General features: G+C 35.2%; 1 pseudogene across 1 annotated transcript; it reads left to right on the plus strand.

Annotated features, from left to right (window-relative positions):
* The first annotated feature begins 2,090 nt into the window (after positions 1–2,090).
* Positions 2,091–10,068, plus strand: LOC143562550 (ABC transporter B family member 21-like; annotated as a pseudogene). Its single transcript, XR_013140503.1, has 10 exons — positions 2,091–2,435; positions 2,723–2,777; positions 5,047–5,222; positions 5,293–5,514; positions 5,744–5,982; positions 6,220–6,745; positions 6,867–7,139; positions 7,634–9,000; positions 9,225–9,518; positions 9,641–10,068. The product of XR_013140503.1 is annotated as an ABC transporter B family member 21-like (transcript).
* Positions 10,069–11,426: the final 1,358 nt, after the last annotated feature.

Below are 11,426 nucleotides of genomic sequence, written 5' to 3' on the forward strand. Positions count from 1 at the left end.
AGGGAATAACTTTGTATATATTTTTATGTTTTTAAGATGTTTAATGTTTTTTTATTAAAAAAATTATTTTTTAGTTTACATTATTGTTTTATAAAACAAAAACAGAAAATTCATTAAAATCATCATTCGCTTGAATCACAACATGCTCAGGTGGCTTCAACGGGCTTTAATGAGTGTACACTAAACGTACAATCAGTACTGCATGACACAATATTACAAGATGAATTCAGGGAATAGATTCATTGACAACACATAGTCAAAATATTTATGTTTATTTAATAGATCGAATTCATTGTCAAATATCCATGTGGATGAAAATAGGCATTAGAAGTCAAAAGACTTTTAGCGACAAGAGAATCAACATGCTCTCATGCTTGGCTCGTGTGCATAGTCAGGTTGCATCTAAGGATTGATTTGGTGGGGCGCTAATATCGAGTGTGGGTTCGTCTAGGTAAGAGCATTCTCATCTCATTCTCCATCCCTATCTCTATAATTAAACTAAAAACAATACATTTTTCTCTCCTGTTCAATTAAATAATATTTTTATACCTTTATCATTACAGTTTTCTCTCTTCTATACTCACAACCAATCCAACAAATATTAAAAAATAAATAAGGGCAAACAATGTTCCCCAAATGTTTCTCCAAATTTACAAAAAATCACTACATTTCTCTCTCCATCCTATAATTTACACTCAAAATCACTCAAAACCTCACCCTATAATTTACAAACTCTCCACATATTATTATAGAGGATGGGATAAGAATGCTCTAAGGATGGTCGTCATGGGACAAGAAAGAACGGAGGTTTTGTTTACTATATTTGGAAACTATTTCAATTTTGATTTCTTATTTTTTATGTTTCTCCTATTTGTAATAAGGTCCTTATCTATAAATCGGGATCTAAGTCTTTGGTTTTTTTGGACTTTTACTATTTTAGAACTCGATCAAAGCCTTTGACTTTCAAATCTTTTGATTAAGAATTGTTTGGTTTTTTTAACTGTGTTCTTGTGTAACATATGACCTCTCGTACTATTAATACTGTTCGCTTTAATATGATGAATAGTTCATCTAGAAACTCATGTATTTGTTTTTGGTTGCCCAGTCGTAGACTTTCTAGGAGATCTCATCTTGGTATTGCTCACACAGCCACACATAAGGATGCTTAACTATGTAGTTTTTACATGCTCCACGGCCAACTAATCCCAAAACGCGTTGATTTAAGTGGCATGACATTCCAAGTTGTGACAATACATAGAAGATTAACTGACCAATTGTAAAACCCTAGGCAAATCTCACATGTGCATGAGAGATTCTTGATTCATAAGGAATGCATCGTCTCTTGAAACATCAAAGCATTGTCAATTGTGAGCTTAGTTAGCTGTGAAACAAATGAAAATGTCATAGTTAAGCGTGCTTAGGTGCACTAATAGCAGGATGTGCTTAGGTGAGATTAGTAGTAGGATATGTGATCTCGTGAAAAATGTCATGCAATCAAAAACAAATCCATAAGTTCTTTAATCGACCATTCATCAAAGATGAAAAAGACAATATTAACTATACAAGAGATTGAATATGTACTGCATGTCCAAGAAAAAGTCCAAACACACTTAGCAACAAACAAGACATCTCACTAACTAGAATTAAAATAGAGGATATAGTATGACACCTCACCAACTACCTATGTTATGTTGGCTAATAACAAACGGACACTTTCATGTAAGTTTTAATATATATATTTGTTTTTTATGTTTTCATTAATAAACTTTTTTGTTCAAAATTTAAAAGTTATTATACGTCAATCCAGATACGTTGCTGCAAATATAAAATGCATCATTTCTTTCGAAATTTACAGTTTAAACTATAAACCGAAGCCAATCTTATCGAATAGAATCTTCTTTAGTGAAGCATTATCACAAACAAATATTATAATTTATCATGTTACATGCTTCATGAGTGCTGTTTTGACCATCAAGGAGAAACATTCAAATCACTCTCTCTCATTCACCAACCCTCACTATCCCAACTGATGATACGTATATTACATATAATATACGTATTTTCTCATTTCTTTCATCAATCATATTCTTTCATGTACTTATAATTCTGCAAATTCAGTAATCACTGACTAAGTCGGCAAGATGAACACGGGTCATGAAAAGAAGACATATGCATCAACTTCAGGCTCGGGTGATGGTGTTGAAGACTCGGAGTTAAAGAAAGGAAAGGAAAAGGAAAGTACCGAAACGGTGCCGTTTTATAAGCTATTTGCTTTCGCTGATCTTACTGATTATGTGTTAATGATTACTGGTACCATTAGTGCTATTGGTATTGGATTATGTCTCCCTCTAATGACTATTCTTTTGGTAGATCTTATTAATTCTTTTGGTCACAACCAGAATAACGTTCATCATACTGTCGAAGTTGTTTCCAAGGTACGAATATTATGCATGAGTTATCGTTTACAAGTTAAGGGGAAAGTTAACTTACAAATGAAATTAACGTGTTAATTGTGAGAATCAAGTAGAGTAATTATATAACTATTCTATGAAATAATTACATAATTACTCTACTTGTATATATAATTATTCTACTAATTGATTCTTACAATTAGCACGTTAATTTCATTTGTATTTGATCCAAACGCTACAAGTTAATATATTTATTACAACAGTGATTTGTCATCCACAAAGTTAATCACTTGTTTGGGCAATATATACAGGTTACGCTAAAATATGTGTACCTTGGTGTTGGGTGTGGTGTGGCATCATTCCTTCGTAAGTACAAATGTTACCAAACTTGATTACGGTACCTAGCTAATTGCGAAAACTGATTAAACATAGTTGATTATTAGATTATCACGTTTTGTTACAGCTAATTGTATGAGTATAATTCTTGCATTTGGCGGCAGAGAATAATTCTATGCCGAACCACTAACTATGAGTTTAGGAAACAACAAAACAAGATAGGTTTGATGTGAAAGCCATAGTGGCAGATAATGATATAAAACTGACAAGTTAAATGAAATGATATAATATAATATGAGACAATTTGATTAAACAAAACTAATTATATTAACTAGTCTAGTAAGTAGTTAACTAATGATTCTTCATAACACTTGTTCAATGTTTTAGTAGATGGATAAGATTTAAGCTCTAAGTTTAGAATTTTTTAAATTTTGAGTTATGGGATTTAGACATTAACTCGACTCCCTTAAAACTTAGTATATAAGTTGAAAACAGTGGCGAAGCATGAATCAGAATATAGAGGGATCGAAAGTCACGGACCCTGTTTGAAGGGGGTTTCCCCTAAAAGCTTAGCCATCGATTGAAAATGCTTATGATAAGTACTGCCATTTCCATGGGTTCCATGCCATGTACACGTGATAAGTGTGGGTTGCTTCATATTTTAATCATTGATCCTATGATTTTGTATTTGTTAGTGGATTCCAGGTTACTGGTTTAGTGGGTTGGTGTTGGCAGTGGGTCTTTTAATCAATCAAGTGTTTTTGATATTTTATTCATGTGTACAAGAGAAAGAAGGGTCAAGAAAAAGTCTATTGTCTTTTTGTTTAACCTTTTCTCTTTCATAGTGGGTCATCCAATCCGCCGGTCGGGCACTAAATGTTTGACTATTTTGTTTGATTGTTTGAATAAATGTTTTATTAAAATAGTTAATCTGCATTAATGCTTTTCAAATGATTTTACAGTTTATGAATATAATTCATATACATTACTGTATATAATTATGAAGTTTGGTGCCGCTTGGCCATCTATTGGTCCAAGTGGCATCGCACTATTGACCAGACCATTTTTTTTTTATTTTAGTCTGATATCCTAATGAACATATTAAAAATCGACCGAAATTACGTAGACTTACCGCCATAATATTCAGGCGCGACGATGCTCAGGTATTACCAACGCCCAAGTTTTACAGATTCACCACCGCAATGCTCGAACTGACAACACTCGATTTTTACCAACGTTGGGGTTTTATTTATTTTTTAATCCTGGTACCATATCAAACGTATCCAAAACCACCAAATTCATGTCTCCTTACCGCCAAAATGCGTGGCACCGACAACGTCTGAATTTTACCGACTCACTGACACAACACTGGGGACTGCAACGCTTGGGTTTGCTGACCGAATAAATATTGTTTTAAATATATAGATTTCTTATTTGTTAATTTGACGAATTTATTTTTTTGGATTTTAACGATTGGACGCTGGTTATACCATAATTGAAACTGACCAAATTCGCATCAATTTTCAATCGTAACGCTCTGATTTTCCAACGCATGGGTTTTACCGACCTACCCCCGCAACATCGGGAACCTCAATGCTTGTGTTTTACCGACCGAAAAAACATCGTTTTTAAATATATTGTTTTTTATATATTAATTTTGACGAATTTATATTTTGTGGTTTTAACGGTTGGATTTTCAACGTTGTTTATACCATAATGACCGTAACCGATACTGATCGAATTCGCGTATACTTTCCATCAAAACACTCGAGTTATACCAACCAACTGTCTGGCGCATTGCGCCGGGTAAAATTCTAGTTATTTATAAAATAACAAACAAATGTACCAGTAGAATTTCAGACGTAAGAGTTAGTGGGTGATTGATTAGATGCTCTCAATGAGACTCACCTCTACTTTTCTTTCATTTTTTTGGAAGTTTTTAATAATAAAAAATTACAATAATTAAATGCTGTGATTTAGGCAGTTTATTCAATTCAACAACTTATAAACACTCATAGCAACAACACACAATCACAATCAACCGCCATAAATAAAAGAATACAAGGATTTTACAGTCTAAACTGACGTACGTGTCTTTTTATAATTACATATTAGTGTTGCAAGTCTAGTTCAACTAGAAAATCATAAACATGCTAGATATATATTAAAACCAGGCTGCCTGCCCTTTAACTGATGACACTGATTTAGTTTCTTGACAAATTAACCGGGTCAAAACCAATCGAGTATCCATAACCCAACAGCTAGGTACCAATTGTTCTAAGTGTTTGTGTTTTTGTAGAGGTTTCATGCTGGATGATAACTGGAGAAAGACAGGCTGCAAGAATAAGGAGTTTGTATCTAAAAACCATATTACGACAAGATGTATCCTTCTTCGACAAAGAAACAAACACCGGGGAAGTTATTGGTAGGATGTCGGGTGATACTGTACGCATACAAGATGCCATGGGGGAAAAGGTTTGTATGTTTTTATTTTTTATGCTTATAAAAAACACTGCACAAAACTGATAAAATATAATCTTTTCAGGTTGGAAAATTCACACAACTATTTTCAACATTTGTGGGAGGTTTTGTGGTAGCATTAGTCAAGGGATGGCTTCTTACACTAGTTATGTTAACTTCGATTCCTCCGATGGTTATTTCGGTTTCAATTATGTCGGTAGTGATAGCCAAAATGGCATCGCGTGGCCAAACTGCTTATGCTAAAGCAGCTACTGTAGTCGAACAAACTATCGGCTCAATCAGAACGGTAATAAATATGTAGTTCTTTAAGTTCAAAATTTCATGCATATAATTCTAAATGTTATACACATATATTCTGTCATGGATGAGTTAAATCCAGTAGCAAGTTTTTTTACTCGAATAAAAAACAATGTTATTACAAGAAACAAGTTGTAAAAACGAAGAGTTTCGTTATATTTAATATGGATTATGAAATTGGGAAATATGTTATTTTTAAGGATTTCTTTTTGTTCTAGGTTGCATCTTTCACAGGCGAGAAAAAAGCGGTTGCAGATTACAATAAATCACTTGTTGATGCTTATAATTCTAGTGTTACTGAAGGCATGGTCGCGGGCTTCGGTCTTGGATCAATGGTTTTTATTATGTTCAGCAGTTACGCAATGGCAGTTTGGTATGGTACAAAGATGATACTAGAAAATGGGTACACTGGTGGAGATGTGCTTACTGTAGTTTTTGCTGTGCTTACTGGATCCATGTAAGCCAAAGAACAAACTTCCTTTCTCTTTACCTAATTAACTAGATCTGGGTCGGGTCGGTTCAGATCATGTTTTATCTTCAACGGGTAAATAAGTTAGTTTAAAGGAAACGGGTCAATTGGTTAGAAAACGTCTCAAAACGCATTTTGAACATATATGACACCCTAAACTATTAAGTAATTGATATATAATATACACATACTATGTATATATACACATAATGTATGTTTATCCAGGTCACTTGGGCAGGCGTCTCCCTGTTTAAGTGCATTTGCTGCGGGTCGGGCAGCGGCATTCAAGATGTTTGAAACTATAAACCGAAAGCCTGAAATAGACGCATATGACACAAAGGGGAAAGTGCTAAACGATATTCGCGGTGACATTGAATTAAAAGATGTGTATTTTAGATATCCAGCAAGACCGGATGAAGAAATATTCAGTGGATTTTCACTTTGCATCTCTAGTGGAACAACTGCAGCTTTGGTTGGTCAAAGTGGGAGCGGAAAGTCAACGGTGATTAGCCTAATAGAAAGATTTTATGACCCTCAACAAGGAGAAGTTCTTATTGATAATATTAACTTAAAAGAATTTCAACTAAAATGGATTAGACAAAAAATTGGCCTTGTTAGCCAAGAACCAGTTCTGTTTACATCCAGCATTAAGGGTAATATTTTGTACGGGAAAGATGGCGCGTCAATGGATGAGATTAGAGTCGCGATCGAGCTTGCAAATGCTGCTAAGTTCATTGATAAACTACCTCAGGTTTCTATCTTATTAAAACTTATTTTCTATATTTGAATAATATTTGAGAAAGCATGGATGTAGTTTCAAAAATGTCATTCATACATTTTTATGTCACTCAAGTATTTATACTAACATTTAGGGATTGGACACGATGGTTGGTGAGCACGGGACCAACTCTCTGGTGGACAGAAGCAAAGAATTGCTATTGCTCGAGCCATTCTTAAAGATCCCAGAATCCTTCTTCTAGACGAAGCAACAAATGCTTTGGATGCAGAATCTGAGAGAGTTGTGCAAGAGGCTTTGGACAGGATAATGGTCAATAGAACAACCATTGTTGTTGCGCATCGTTTAAGCACAGTCAGAAATGCTGACATGATTGCAGTAATTCACAAAGGAAAGATGGTCGAGAAAGGTACTCTTTAACCTTATTATAGAATATATAGTCGGGAATATGGTAGACGGGTTTGCGTAATCATTTATGTAAGTGTAGGCTAAATATCTGAAAGCGTTGGCTAAACATCTGAACTACTCTACGCTTTAAAATACTTAGCCTCTGCTTGCGTAGATCAAGCCGAGTGTTATTTGGTAGGCTAATGTAGCCTACTGATCTACGTGGCAGATGGGTTAATGAGGTGGATTGGTAGGCTAAATTAGCCTTCGAGTGTACACGTGTCACTCTCTGAGTGATCATATGGTGGGACTCGTGGTGCTTATAAAGGGGTTCAATGCCAAAAACTTATTCTCCTTACATTTTGCTACAATTTTACGTAATTGATCGAAATGACACGTTCTAAGATGACTTATTTTTTGGCCTTTCATCTTAATATTTAGCCTCTTCTTGCGTAGATCGATTTAACTAAATTGATCGAGTGCTATTTTTAATTACCGTGTTTAAACATTATTCAGGATCACATTCAGAGCTAATCCTAGATCCTGAAGGAGCATACTCTCAACTTATAAAACTACAAGAAGTTAGTAACGAATCAAAACAAGACGACCAAGATCAAGAACTCAGAAGTCTATCAGACAGAAAGATATCCCATCGGCGGTCATCTAGCAGCTTTGGTCACTCAAAGTCTATGTCATTTGGTTTGTCACCACAAAGAGAAGACTCGCAGCCGGAATCCATGGAAAAAGAAGTCGATGAACCCTCAAAGAACCCGCCAAAAGTCCCACTTCGACGACTTGCATATCTTAACAAACCAGAAATACCAGTTCTCATAGCCGGCTCAGTAGGTGCTATTATTAATGGTGCAATATACCCAATTTTTAGCCTAATACTTGCCAACATGATCAAAACATTTTATGAACCACCGAATAAAATGAAATCCGACTCAAAGTATTGGGCTATAATGTTTGTAATATTGGGAGTGGTATCATTAATAGCGTATCCTGGGAGATCTTATATGTTTGCGGTTGCCGGGTCTAAACTTGTAAAGAGAATTAGATCACTATGTTTTGAGAAAGTGGTTAACATGGAGGTGGGTTGGTTTGATAAGCCCGAAAACTCTAGTGGTGCCATCGGTGCACGGCTGTCTGCGGACGCAGCCAGTGTCCGTGGGTTGGTAGGTGATGCACTTGCTCAAATTGTGCAAGACTCGGCTTCTGCAGGCGCCGGTTTAGTGATCGCTTTCGTGGCTTGCTGGCAGTTAGCATTCATTATTCTTGCATTGATACCATTGATGAGTGTCAATGGGTATGTCCAAATGCAGTTCATGAAAGGGTTTAGTGCTGATGCTAAATTGATGTACGAGGAAGCGAGCCAGGTGGCGAATGATGCCGTCAGGAGTATAAGGACAGTAGCGTCTTTTTGCGCGGACGAGAAGGTTATGAAACTGTATAAAAATAAATGTGAGGGGCCGAAAAAGACAGGAATTAAGCAGGGTTTAATAAGCGGGATCGGGTTCGGGGTTTCGTTCTTTTTACTTTTTTGTATGTATGCGGCGAGTTTTTATGCGGGGGCCCGGTTTGTTGAAGCGGGTATAACGAATTTTGGAGATGTTTTTAGGGTTTTCTTTGCTCTAACGTTTGCGGCGTTAGGAGTGTCTCAATCGAGCTCGTTTGCGCCCGATGCAACTAAAGCTAAAAGCTCTGCGGTCTCGGTTTTTGCAATTCTTGACCGAGAGTCGGAAATTGACCCGAGTGATGAATCGGGTTTGACTTTGGAGACTGTCAAAGGGGAAATCAAGATTCGTCACGTTAGTTTTACGTACCCGACCCGCCCTGATGTTCAGATATTTCGTGATTTATGCTTAACCATCCATAGTGGCAAGGTAACTTGCCATCTCTTTACTAGTATTATTTTTGTTATTGTAAATTTCAAGAATGTTACTTATTTCAGTAGGTTGAGAAAATGTAACAACATTTTATTAACTTCTAAAAGTTTTTAAACTTCTATCACGTCTATCTTTGCGCTTAACATGGCGCAAGGGGCGTACAATTTCCATATTTTTGCGCTGATGTGTCGTAGGATCTAACAAAATGTATATCAATTTAGACAGTGGCATTGGTTGGCGAGAGCGGAAGTGGAAAACCAACGGTGATCCAACTCTTACAAAGATTTTACAATCCGGATTCGGGTTCTATCACATTAGATGGAACCGAGTTACACAAATTTCAACTTAAGTAGCTGAGGATGCAGATGGGTTTGGTTAGCCAAGAGCCCGTGTTGTTCAATGACACTATTCGAGCCAATATTGCTTATGGAAAGGATGGTGATGCAACCGAGGCCGAAATATTAGCTGCTTCTGAGCTAGCCAATGCCCACAACTTCATCAGCGGGTTGCACCAGGTTAGTATGTTTCATATTACTAAAAAGTAAATTAATGTTTAAAAGTACGTCCTATTAAAATATATACAAATAAAGGTTCAATAATTGGTAACTAAAATACTAAATAACATGTGAATTTCCAGGGTTACAATACCATGGTAGGGGAAAGAGGAGTACAAATGTCTGGTGGCCAAAAACAAAGAGTGGCGATTGCTAGAGCCATTGTAAAAAGTCCCAAGATACTACTATTAGACGAGGCCACAAGTGCACTAGATGCTGAGTCTGAAAGAGTGGTTCAAGACGCTTTGGATAGGGTCATGGTTAGCCGGACCACAGTGGTGGTGGCTCATCGATTAACAACAGTTAAGGGGGCTGATGTCATTGTGGTTGTAAAAAATGGAGTAATCGTTGAAAAGGGAAACCATGAAAAACTTATCAATATTAAGGATGGATTCTATGCATCATTAGTTGCACTTCGCAACTCTACAAATTAGATACCCTCAAGTTTATTTTGTGGTTTGTATTATAGAAATGTATACTTTTTTAAATATCATTGGAGCGTGAATGTTAATTTGTTTCAGTAAATGTCAATTTTTTTATACATCCAGGATTATGATATGTATAATGTAGTGGGAGCTTTTACCATACTCGTTGTTATCTTAAGTGAATTGATCAAAAACTGTTATTTATTAAAGTGGATTCATTTGGGTTAGGGCGTCGATTGATTGAACCGATGAGCTTGATACATGGTTGGATTGGATTTCTATAATTACAATTTATTATACGGGGAAAGTGAATACGGTGCTATAAGACGTGTAACCTTACATGCAAAACCAATCAAAACGACGTAGTTTTGATTAAAAAAAACCATCAATTAAATAAAATACCTTCCCTGTTTATGATAATCTTTATATAGTAATTTTGAATGTTAAAAACATTTTTTTTAAGTTTTTTCCCAAACTCTACCACAAAACATAACTTGTTTTCATTAATTCATTGGATTAGCTTGTACATAATCGGCTTGACGTTTCTGGATTATTCTATTTTTTAAATATAATTTATGTATTCACAATAAGGTTATATATAATAGTTTAGTAATAATTAAATGAAAAACATATTTATATAACAAATACACGAAAACCTCATATTCACAATGATGTCATAGATAATACATCAATTAAAAATAAGTGGAAATCAAATTTAAACAATAAAAACATTAAAATTCCATCTTTAAAACCTGTAAAAACTTTGTTTTTTTTTTCTAATACACAATAGCCAAATTAATTATTTTTCTCAACATTGAATTTTTGGGATGATCGGCAAACGAACATTATAATCAAGAGTCAATGTTTTCACCTTCTAAAGCACAAAAGCGAGCTGTAGCTATGGAATTTTTGTAAATATGAAAAAGATTTTAATTCAATAGCTATGTAGTTTGATTGATTTTACGTGTAATGTTACATGTGTCAGAACACCATATTCACTTTCTTCCTAAAAAAAGTTGGATACATACGATGTCCAATACTTTAAACGACTACTCTGTGTCAAAGTGTGTTAATATATTTGTCAATTTCTTACCTAAAACATTTTCAAACTCCTAAATGGATACCGAATAACATGTTATTCAAACGCAAAACTCTTTTATTGAAGCATTAATGAACAAACATTTTATGAAAATTCACTGGACACCGATAGGTACATGTACAAGTATCTACAGTCGAGCATTTGCCACGCGCTCGTTGCCCTCTTTTAGCTTTGCATGCTCACTTACAACGGTCCCAATCACATGGATAATCGTCCCAACTTTCTTCACACGCTTCACCAATCATCACCATGCTCTCTTAATTTGGTAAAGAAATGCCGATCAACAATTAAATAAAGTAAATCATTAATAAAGCTTTAGTCATATGTGACAAATTTAAAATTGAA

The sequence above is a fragment of the Bidens hawaiensis genome, unplaced genomic scaffold, assembly GCF_021521415.1.
Source record: "Bidens hawaiensis isolate Kalapana, Puna unplaced genomic scaffold, B.hawaiensis_p1.1 tig00021032_1, whole genome shotgun sequence".
NCBI lineage: Eukaryota > Viridiplantae > Streptophyta > Magnoliopsida > Asterales > Asteraceae > Bidens > Bidens hawaiensis.